Genomic DNA, 12871 nt, shown 5'->3' with positions numbered 1-12871 from the left:
ACTATTTGCAGATGATATGATGGTTTACACAAGTAACCCGAAAAACCCTACCAGAGAACTTGTAGAGCTGATAAATACCTTCAGCAAGGTGGCAGGATACAAGATTAACTAAAAAATAATAATCAGTAGCCCCAATATATTCAGTTGATAAAGGGGCTGAGAAAGTAATCAGAGAAGCATCACTCATTACAATAGCCACAAAAAAACAAAATATCTTGGGATAATTCTAACCAAACAAATAAAAGACCTGTGTAGAAAGAACTTTGAGTCTTTAAAGAAAGAATTTAAAGAAGATACTAGAAAATGGAAAGATCTCCCATGCTCTTGGATAGGTAGGACCAACATAATAAAGATGTACAAATTCAACAAAATACCCATCAAAATCCCAGCACAATTCTTCACTGACCTTAAAAGACCAAAGCTCAAATATATATATATATATATATATATATATATATATATATATGTATACACACACACACACACACACACACACAAATACAATAGTCAAAACAACTCTGTACATTAAAAGAACTTCCAGAGGCATTACCATCCTTGACTTCAAGCTCTGCTACAGAGCTATAGTCCTGAAAATAGCTTGGTATTGGCACAAAAATAGACAGGCCAACAGAATTGGAAAAAAAATCCTGATATTAATACACACACCTACAAACACATGATTTTTGACACAGACGCTAAAATAATACAATGGGAAAAAGATAGCATCTTCAACAAATGGTTCTGGCCTAACTAGATGTTGGCATGTACAAGACTGCAGATAGATCCATATCTATTGCCATGCACAAAACGTAACTCTAAATGGATCAAGGACCTCAACAAAAACCCAGCCACATTAAACCTCTTAGAAGATAAAGTGGGAGGTATGCTTGAAAGAATTGGTACAGGAGACTGCTTCCTGAAAAAAACACAAGTAGCATAGACACTGAGGTCGACAATTAATAAATGGGACCTCCTGGAATTGAGAAGCTTCTGTAAGGCAAAGGACGCAGTGAACAAGACAAACAGTAGCCCACAGAATGGGAAAAAGTTATTCACGGACCCCATATTAGACAGAGGACTGATTTACAAAATATACAAAGAACTTGAGAAACTAGAGGACAAAACACCAAATAATCCAATAAAGAAGTGGGGTACAGAACTAAATAGACAATTCCCAATAGAGGAATCCATAATCACTGCAAGACACTTAAAAAATGCTCAACATCCTTAGCCATCAGGGAAATGGAAGTCAAACAACTCTGAGATACCACCTTACTCCTGTCAGAATAGCTAAAATCATAAACACCAAAGACAGTTTATGCTGGAGAGGATATGGAGAAAGGGGAACTCTGCTCCACTGCTGGTATGAGTGCAAACTCATACAGCCATTTGGAAATCAGTATGGTAGTTCCTCAGAAAAATGGGAATCAGTCTTCCTCAAGACCCAGTAATTCCACTCTTAGGCATATACCCAAAAGATGCACATTCATATATCAAGGACATCTGTTCAACTATGTTCACAGCAGCATGATTTGTAATAGTCAGAACCTGGAAGCCACCTAGACTTTCCTCAACTGAAGAATGGTTGGAGAACATGTGGCACAATGCCATACTGTACTACTCAGTGGGAAAAAAAAGAACAATGGAGTCTTGAAATTCACAGCAAATGAATGGAACTAGAAGAAACCATCTTGAGTGAAGTACCCCAGTCATTAAAAGACAAACATGGTATATACTTACTCATATATGAATTTCAGACATAGAGCAAAGGATCACCAGTCTACAATCCATACCACTGGAAAAGATAGGAAACAAGGAGAACCCTAAGAGAGACAAACATGATTTCCTAGAGAAGTGGAAAGAGAAAAGATCTCCTAAGCAAATTGGGAGCATAGGGTCGGGGAGGGTAAAGGGAGTTAGGAGGAAGAGGAGGAGAGGGGTGGGCATGAGGAAGCAGGAAGATTGAGTCAGGGAAAGAATAGAGGAGAGCAAGAAAAGAGATGCCATAATAGAAGGAGCCACTATAGGTTTTAAGAGAAATCTGGAACTAGGGAAATGCCTAGTGATCTACAAGGATAAACCCAACTAACAATCTAAGCAATAGTAAACAGCCTACCTTAAATGCCCTTCCCCAAAAATAAGATGGATGACTATCTTATATGACATCCTAGAGCCTTCATCCAGTAGCTGATAGAAGCAAAAGCAAACAACAGCTAAATGCTGAGCCGAACTCCTGGAATCCAGTTGCAGAACGGGAGGAGTGATGAGCAAATGGGGTCAAGAGAAGGCTGGGAAGAGTGGTACTCAAACTGCTAACCTGAACAAGGGGGAGCTCATAGACTCCAGTCTAATAGCTGGGAAACCAGCACAGGACTGGCCCAGACCCCCTGAATGTGGGTGTTATTTGGGAGGACTGGGCAGTCTATGGGGCCTCTGGTAACAAGTCAGTATTTATCTCTAGCTTGAGAATGGACTTTGGGAGCTTATTCTACTCTCTCAGCCTAGACATTTGGGGGAGGGCCTAGGCTCTGCTCCAAATGATATGACAGATTTTGAATACTCCCCATCAATGACCTCACCCTCCCTGTGGATCAGAAAGGGGATGTGATGGGGGTTGGTAGAGGGAACAGGGAAGGATGGAAGGGTGTGGGAACTAGGGTTGACATGTAAAACAAGCTTGTTTCAAATGTAATTAAGCGTTAGTATAAAAAATAAAAGATAAATATCCAGTATCTAATACTTCTAGCCAAGAAGAAATAGATTTCCTATGACTACCCTCACTCTGCAAGCAAAACCAAAAGCTGGACAGAATTTCAAAATGTAATATTGTTTGAAAACACTAGAAACCCATCAAGGCAAAATGTGTAGATACCAAGGGTTCCAGAGAGAGAGGAGGCTTGCTAACTATGCTATTTGGGTTCCTTCCCCTTGGTCACTAGTTCATGCACAAGCAGTGGGTGTGAGAAACCACAGAAGCCAAAAAGAAGACAGTTGTCGAGAGACACAGAACTATAGTGCTGTTTGGAGGTTAAGAGCAACAGAAAATACCATTTGGTTTGGACTCCTGAAAGACTGTATATCATGAATGACAGATATCGGAAAGACAGGTGTAACATGGTTATAAATAGTTACATCGCTAAATGAAGTGGACAACAGAGAGGTTCAGAAGAAGGGATTAAGGACTCTGGAAATCTTTCATAATATTTAGAAAGAATTGAAATTTTGGAGTACAGAAAGCACACATTATACAATGACATATGTGACACAGGAACATAGATTGTCAAAGGTAAAGGCAAAACCCACCAAAGCTGATGAAAGAAGACATAAAGCCTCAGGTTCACATGTAAGAAACGATGTGGGGCTCAAACAGAATGAGAATGCAGAAAACATAGGTACATGATGATAAATTCATTAAAAAAACAGCATTGAAGAGAAAATATAATATAGGACTTCCAAAGGAGCAGTATCATAGTTATTTATCATTTTTTAACTAAAATGATTTTCAGACCAGAAGAGATAGCATGGCAACTATAAAATGCGGGAGATCATTGTTGCTATGTGAGAATTCTTTCCTCATTCCTTCGTGAATGGACTGGCTTGTTTTATGCCAAATTAACACAAGCTTGAGTTATCAGAGAGAATTGTGCCTCCGTTGATAAAATGTCTCCATACAATCCAGCTGTAAGGGTATTTTCTAAATTAGTGATCAATGGAAAGAGGTCTATTCTATTGTGGGGGGTACTATCCTTGGATTTGTGGTCCTGAGTTCTATAAGAAAGAAGATTGAGGCAGCCATATGAATCAAGCCAACAAGCAATACTCCTCCATGGCCTCTGCATCAGCTCCTGACTCCAGATTCCTGCCCTGCTTGAGTTCCTGTCCTGACTTCCTGCTGGTGATGAATAGCAATATGCAAAAAGCATAATGATGAATAAACCCTTTCCTCTGCAACTTGGTTTTTGGTCATGGTGTTTTGTTGCAGCAAAAGACAGTGAGAGTACATTAATTCTACTCTTTGGCATATACCCAAAAGGTGCACATTCATACAAAAAAAGATATCTGTTCAACTATGTTCATAGCAGCATTATTTGTAATATTCAGAACATGAAAACAACCTGGATGCCCCCAACTGAAGAATGGATGGAGAATATGTGGTACATGTACACAATGGATTACTACTCATCAGAAAAAAAATATAATGTAATCCAGAAATTAGCAAGGAAATGGATGGAACTAGAAGAAACCATCCTGAGTGAGGTAACCCAGTCACAAAAAGACAAACATGGTATGTACTCACTCATATATGGATTTTAGACATAGAAAAAAGGACCACCAGTCTACAATCCAAGCCACCAGAAAAGCTAGGAAACAAGGAGGACCCTCAGAGAAGGAGACAGGAATAAGATCTCCTGTGCAAATTGGCAGCATGGAGGGAATAGAGAGGGAGTGAAAAAAAAAAGAGAAGAAGAGAATAGCAGGGGAGAGAACTTGAGGGAACAGGAAGATGTAGGAATAGAGGAGAGCAAGAAAAAGGATACCATAATAGAGAGAGCCATTATAGATTTAAGGAGAAATCAGGCACTAGGGAAATGCCCAGACATCTACAAGGATGGACCCAACTAACAATCTAAGCAATAGTGGAGATCCTGCCTTTAATGTCCTTCCATGTTAATGAGATTGATGACTACCTTATATGCCATTTTAGAGCCTTCATTTAGTAGCTGATGGAAACAAAAGCAGACACCCACAGTTAAACACTGAGCCAAACTCCTGGAATCCATTTGCAGAGAGGGAGGAGTGATGATAAAAGATGTCAAGACCAGACTAGAGAAACCCACAGAATCAGCTGACTTGAACAAGAGGGGAGCTCTTGCACTCCATTCTGATAGCTGAGAAACCAGAATAGACCCTCTGAATGTTGGTGTTAGTTAGGAGTACTGGGTCTGTGGTAGTGGATCAGTATTTATCCCTAGTATAGGAATGGACTTTGGGAGCCCATTCTACATAGAGGGATATTCTCCCAGCCTAGACACATTGGAGAAGGCCTAGGCCCTGTCCCAAATGATATGACAGACTTTGAAAACTCCCCATGGAAGGCCTCACCCTCTCTGGGGAGCAGAAAGGGGATGGACTGGGGATTAGCAGGGGTGATAGGGGAGGAGGAGAGGGTGAAGGAATGGAGAGTGACATGTAAAACAAGCTTGTTTCCAATTTTAAATAAAAAAGGACAAACAAAATTAAAAGTGGAGCAAAGGAGAGTTCCTCGAAAAAACAGGAAGTTTTGCTTTCAGCAGAAGCTCCTAGGTTAAATGCTTCTCTCCAAGGGAGGGAAGGAAATACAGACCATAAATAAATAAATACATAAATAAATAAAAATAGAGTAACAGTGCAAACGGTAGAAGCTCACATGAGGTTAAGTACATGGTGATTTAAAACAAGTATTCATGGACTGATATAAATATACTGTGACATTTGGTCAAAATACTTGACAAGCAGAACACACAATAGAATAAAAGTAATGTAATTCTTCTAACATACTTGGCATCGTCAAGGAATTCTAGCTCATAACAGAATTAGAGAGAGTGCTCCATGACACCAACAAAGGATGAACAGGACTAAAAATGTTTAAAAATGAGAGAAAAGTTAATAGACAAGAATAATATTAATGTAAAAATATTTGGTAAAATCAAAAGGAAATAGGAAATGAGTGAAAAGAAATATTTAGACCATTTTGGAGAAAGAGAATAAAATATTAAGGTGGTAGATTTATAACCAAATGTGTCATCATCTGATCAAATTTACAATAAATGAGTAAATGAGTCCCCATATAGTTAAAAATTATGAGAATGTGTAACTTATAATGTTTATGGACCATGTAAATCTGACAGAAATGTAAACATACTAGCAACATTATATAAATTGAGCAGGTTGTTTTCATGTATTTAGGGATATGTATGATATACACATGAATGTACACACATACATGTATATTCACATTTATGTAACAGTAAATTTGAAAGAGGGAAGGAGGTACATGAAAGGAGTTGAAAGAGGAAAAAGAAGAGGGAAAAATGTTATCACATCATTCAAAAAATGGAATAATTATTAAAAATGCAAATGTAATGATGCAGAAACTTAAAGTCAAACTATCAAAGAGCATAATAGTGGAACAGTAACCGAATGAATGTTGACTCTGCTGATGTCAGATAATAATAAATTTAAGGGTCAGAGCAAGGGTGGTTAAAGCTGCATTTCAATATGATGCAAAAGTCATGCCACCTGGGTTGTGTAGCAATTTTAAATCTATGCACACATAATTATAAGGCTCATAAGTCAAAACCTGAAGGAATTGCTGTATAAATGAATCCATAAAGATGGTGAAACATTTTCAAAACTAAAATATCAGAATATTATGAAAAAGGAAAAATGAGAAAATATATGAAATATTTAAAAAGAAACACTTGTATTTTTCCCCAAGGGATGGAAGGAAAATAATCTTTTTTTCAAATGATTAATACACATGTGTGTATCCCAAGTAAATAAAGTAATAAGAAATAGTTGGACAGCTTTACTATGAATATGGATTAAGTACTATAAAATAATCTCAGCAATTCACACTCACTGAATTATATAATAGATAGTATGCTGCTATTATATTAGAGTTCATTGAAATGAACAGTTTTTAATATTTTTTTAAATCATCATGTGATGGAAAGATTGCTCACTGGGTAAAGTTGTTGCCACACATCTCTGGTCTCTATCCTCAGCCCCCATGTAAAGTGGAAAGAGAGAAACAACTGCATAACCATGTTCTATGGCCTATACATGTGTGCCATTACATGCACAATGACCCCATAACATAAATCATCAAAATAGGCATTATCATTACAATAAATCAGAATACAGTAACTTTACACTGGAAAACAAACCAACCAACCAACCACACAAACAAACAAACAAACAAAACCTTAGGATACTTAATCAAGTGATCACCAAGAAATTCATAATTATTGGGACAAAGTAATCTCATTCATCTCTTGGTGTATTTAGAGGTGTCACATAATGTCACTTACACATAAAAGTTATATGGAGAGTAGTTTTCCAGTCACATACCATTTACATTCCTAAAACTACAGTAAATGGAGGTAGAAATTTCCTCTCAATGGGGGAAACATCTACGTGGACTTGAAACACTGAGATTTTATCTTCTACTATTAACTACATTTTAATTTAATTTGTTGGTTGTGTTGAAGCAATGTTCCATAATCATGAACCTAGACTAGAATAATGACATAAAAATATTACTTTTCAAATACAAAAGGTTGAATACAAATATTGTTATACTGAGTCACAAAAGTCATAGATTCGTTTGTGTTTGTGCAAAGTTCTGGAAAAAAAATCACATGTACAAAGCAGGTATCATGACATATTTACTTTGTGACAAGGTCTGTAAAACTGAAAATGTTTATAGCAATTGTGAAGAGAAAAGGTCATTTAGAAAATACAAATGATGTAATCTGTGGAAACAGAAGTGAACAGTACAGGCTCTTTCTACAGATTAGCTCTCTAGACCTTCAAGTCATAGCATTTGTCAGGAAGAATATCATTTCCAACTTTACAAGACGAGGTTTCTGAATCTAGACCATCTTAGTAAATTTAAGTTCTTAACAACACAGTCCCTCTGTAAGGAATGTTTTGTTTATTTCTTAAAGCAGGAAAACAAAATAGTAAGTTTGAGTTTGATGACAGAAATTAGTGTTCCAAAATATAGTACTTCAAAAGATGCAGTCAACACTGGAAGTTATATTTTAATAGATTGATGTTAGAATGATTCTTCCTATAAAACCAAGCATCCTTATCAGTACAATGAATGATTTTGAGAAAGGAGACCAAGTTCTTTAAAGAGACATAGCATCTTAATAAAACATAAAAACAAGTAGAAAAGAGGAGTGATTTGAAAAGTAAGATGAATTATTGGCTGCAAATTGGTTTTTAACAGGATGTACTACAAAATAGATTTTTGTTGTGTCAATAATTCACTCTTGAGAAATCCAATAGTGGAAATGTAGCAATAGTAGTGGTAATTCCCCTCATGACAATAGAACTTAAACAAAACAATTAAAAGAGAAAATAAAAAAGACTAAATAGATGTTTGTTTTACCTTCTCATTTCATATAAAGTATTACATTGCTTTTATATCATTCAAATACTTAGAAATTGATTTTTTCAGGTGTTCTTAGAATAAGTGTCTGCCTGACATTTTTAAATGTTTGGGCTAAGTCTGCATGCCAGGTGCTGCACAATTAGTTCACAAGTGCTAGGAAGGTGAACAAGACCTACTACTTTCTCAAATTCACTGGAGAAGCAGAAATAGTGTTAGTACAGACTGGCGAGTTGGAAAAAACACTCTATCAACAGTCAAATTGGAAATGCAATACAATCTGACCAAGGAATGCCTCCCCTAGGTATATATGATTGGGAAATTCTTACATGTGTTTACTGGAATGCCTGTGCTAGAATATCTACTGCAATATTGTTTGTGGCAACAGAAACTTAACAGCCATCAATAGAGGATGTGCAATGTAAAATGCCACACACAAAAAAAACTAAAAGCACAGCACACATGTACACATGCCAGTGTTATTGGTCATGAGCACAGCCTGAGTCGATGGACTGCAAAATCAAAAGTAAGTCTAGACTATAGAAATATTGATATCAATTAAAACTGCAGGCAAATATAATTGCATGTTTCACAAGATCCTCGAAAGAATGAATAATGGATTTCAAAGACTTCATAGGGAATGATCATTTAGAGAATAAGCAATGAAGTGCGAAGTAAGAATAAGGAGACAAATTAAACTAACAAGTAAAAGAAAGGGTAAATATAGTACTCCAAAGAGAGTCATAGACTAGCTAAAGAAATTAAGTTCACTTTGACTAGACAGTTATAATCCTTGAATTAAGGCTATAGTGGGTTAAAATTTTGACATGAAGTTTTCCACATATTTTGAGAAAATGTTACTCTTGAATACTTAAATATAATTACATAAAAAATCAAATATACTAAGGCTGGAGATATGATGCAGTTATTAAAGGGTAGGTTCAAAATAAAAGAGACTAAAATTAAGTATTTTAGCTGAATTTCCAAGAAATTTTGCTAACAACCCACAAGGCAATGGCTACCAATGTTATGTGTAACTGACTTTCAGCTTACTTTACAGGATTTTTTTTGGTTGTTGTTTTTTGAAAAAGGATGCCAGGCCTTCAACTCTTCAGAGGTAATGTTGGAGTTAATGCTGGATTAGAGAGGCCCCCTGAAAGCCTTAAATCTATACATTAGTAAATGGAGACTTTTAACCATTTGTAAAAGTTACATTAAAATTATCAATAATTGAAAATATAGGTTCAAAAACAATAAGAAACCACACAAATGATTAGGTAATGTCAATGGCAAAAGTGTTCAATAGAACTCCCAGAAGGAAAACTTTACGTGATAATTGGAATTGAATGCAGACTCAAGGTTTCCAATCATAGGTATAGCTAAAATCAAACTTGTTAAATGGAAGATTGATCAAAAAGAAATTGAAATTGTCAAAGGAAGTAGAGATAAAAGGAGATGAAAATAAAAATCAATTAAGAGCAGTTGGAATAAAATAATAATTCAAAAGCATATATAATTGGATTTCCAAAAAGAAATAAGAAGAATGGAAAATACCCAAAAATAAAAGGAAAATTTTATGATGCTTAACTATAAGAATTGTCAAATTGAAGAAGCATAAATAAACCCAAGCAGAAGGAAAACAATAAAATCTACATTTAGATACTGTATTAGTCAGGGTTCCCTAGAGCCAATAAAATGAATACATATGAAAGGGGATTTATTGGATTTGTTTCCATTTTACTGTCTGGGTAGTCCAATAATACTTGACTTCACAATGAAGAATCCAGGAACTGGATGGCTGCTCAGTCTGAGAACTAGATGTCTGAACAGTCCTGGTCTGACTCAAAATGACTGGGGGATTCCTGGGGAGTCACCCACTGGTGTTCAGTCCATACTGGAAGGCTGGAGTTGGCTTCTGAAGTAATTACAGATGTTGGCTGCACCAGCAGTGGAAATAATAGGGTAGATTCACAACCAAAAGACATGAGGGGAAGCCAACAAAAAGCAATGCACATATGTGCTAGTGTGTGTGCAAGAGGCAAGAGAGAATTAAGTGCAGTAAAATATTACCATTTGGATAAATTAAGTGAAAAATATTAGATATAAGGAATTGTTTTATAGTTTTACTGTCATTACCAAAATCTGAAGGTATTAAAAACAAACAGATCACAGACTTGATCCAAAGTAAAGATACATAGACTTCAACAATAACAACAAAATGAAAATAAAACCAGAAGCTACCCCTAAGTAGAAAAGTCACAAATGATTGCCAACAGCCGAAAGAACAAAAATTTATCCCTGTAACTGACTGTATTTTAGACCTTCCTTTTTTATTATTTTAATTTTTTTCTTATTTTACATATCGATCCCAGTTACCTCTCCCTCCCATACTCCTACACCCCTCGACTTCCCCCTCCTCCTTTTTCCATTCCCCATCCAGTCCCCAGGGAGGGTGAGATCTTCCAGGAAGGATCAACAAAATCTGTCAAGTCATTTGGGATAGGGCCTAGACCTAGGGATACCCCTAGGCTAAGGGAGTATCCCTCTATGGCGAATGTGTTCTCAAAGTCCTTTCGTGCACCAGGGATACATCCTGATTCCAAGAAGGACCCTAGGAGAGACAAACATGTTCCCCCACACAAGGGGAAAGGGACAAGATCTCCTGAGCAAATTGGGAGCTGGAGGAGGGCAGTGAGTGGAGAGGGAGTTAGGAGAAAGAGAAGGGGAGCAGAGGAGGAGTGAGGAGAACATGAGGGAGCAGGAAGATTGAGTTGGGGAAGGAATAGAGGAGAGCAAGAAAAGAGATACCATAATAGAGGGAGCCATTATAGGGTTGAAGAGAAAACTGGCACAAGGGAAATGTCCAGAGGCCTACAAGGATGAGTACAACTAACAATTTGAGCAATAGTGGAGAGACAATTTTAAATGCCCTTCCCTAATAATGAGATTGACAACTACCTTATATACCACCCTAGAGCCTCCATACAGTAGCTAACAGAAGCAGAAGCAGAAACCCACAGCTAAACATTGAGCAGAACTCCTGGAATCCAGTTGCAGAAAGGGAGAAGTGATGAGCAAAAGGGTCAAGACCAAGCTGCAGAAACACCGAGACAGCTGACTTTAACAAGAAGGAGCTTATGAACCCCAGACTGATAACTGGGAAACCAACATAGGACTGACCCAGAGCTCTTGAAGTAGGTCTCAGTTTAGAAGGCCTGGGCAGTCTTTGGGACCTAAACCCTTCTTATATAGTCATTTGCTTTATTCTTTGTGATTCCTTTTCAGCTGCACAACACACTTACATTTTCCCAGCAGCCATTCCTTTCTTTTGGTAAGTGTTTAGCAACGTTTTTTTTTTTTCCCTTTTTCTACATATTTGCTCTCTTTGTTTCTGTACTTTTTGTTTTGCTGTCTTATATACCCTTAGCTGAGTATAGTTTTTCCTATATAATTTGGTAAATTTTTAGTTGAATTTATTCACTTCATGTTTACATATTTAGAATTATGTTTGCTGTCTTTTTCTACTTATGTCTTATGGGCATCTATGTTCCTTTTATTTAATGTCTCAATTAAGATCTAAAGTCGATATTTATATGATTTTTGTCTCTAGTCATGACCATTTCATCTGATTTATCAATCTTAACCAATACCATTTTGGCTCAGAAAATCAAGATTGAATTGCTGTTTATGCAGTCAGTGTTTACATGGAATGGTGTATCTGGCTGATTTTGGCTTAATTTATATTTGTTTTGAAACAGGGTATCACAAAGACCACAATGGTCTAGAATCTGCTATGTAGATGAGGCAGGCCTTGAACTCTTGATCTTGTTCTTACTTCTCAAGAAGTTTGCTTCACTCAGAGTGCTGTCTTCCATTCCATACAGATTTTCCTTAAGTACCTGACATTTATTTTTTTCGTTGGTATTTGGTAAAATTTTTCTTTCAAAATATCTTCATTTAGCCATATTTTAGATTGGTATCTTCTCTGGGTATAGAATTGTATGTGGATGGCAATCTGCTCAATTTCCCTGTCTAATGATGTATACGGTTACTGTGATGGCATCTTTGACTATTTTCTTTACCTACTTTGCTAACTTTAAGATATTTTGTTTTCTTTGGTGGGTGTTTTGCAGTTATAGTTTATATTGTCTTCTTGATGGGACCTAGATCCCTCCATGAAGCTTCTACACACACTGTAGAATGTGAGAAGTTATCTAGATTTGGTTAGCCTCTGGCCCACACACACTGTAGAGTGTGAGAAGTTATAGAGATCAGCTTAGCCTCTGGACATGCCTGTAAGGACTTTCTTGCAAATGATGTGGGAAGACTTACCCTGAGACTGAGCAGATAAGGAGGTTTGAGGGAAGATCTTTTTACCTTTGCTTCCTATAATGTGTGTGCATGCATGTGTGTGTGCATGCGTGTGTGTGCATGCGTGTGTGTGTGTGTGTGTGTGAGTGTGTGTGTGTGTAATACTGAGAAGATACTGCACACAGGTTTAAAAAACAATCTCTTTACTATAATTTGCTGTGTTTTCCTAAATACAAATATGCCGTCTTATTTAGTATAATTATCAAAATCAGGAAATGAACAGTAGCATAATATTGTCATTGATTTATATAGCTATTATTCAGGTAATTTAAACCATCCTACAGAACTTCTAGCAAAAGAATACTTTTTCTGATCCATTGTACGTCTTCATTTTTCTTT

The sequence above is a fragment of the Phodopus roborovskii genome, unplaced genomic scaffold (assembly GCF_943737965.1).
Source record: "Phodopus roborovskii unplaced genomic scaffold, PHOROB, whole genome shotgun sequence".
In the NCBI taxonomy this organism is placed as follows: Eukaryota; Metazoa; Chordata; class Mammalia; order Rodentia; family Cricetidae; genus Phodopus; species Phodopus roborovskii.
Note: the sequence above shows the minus strand (reverse complement) of the source record.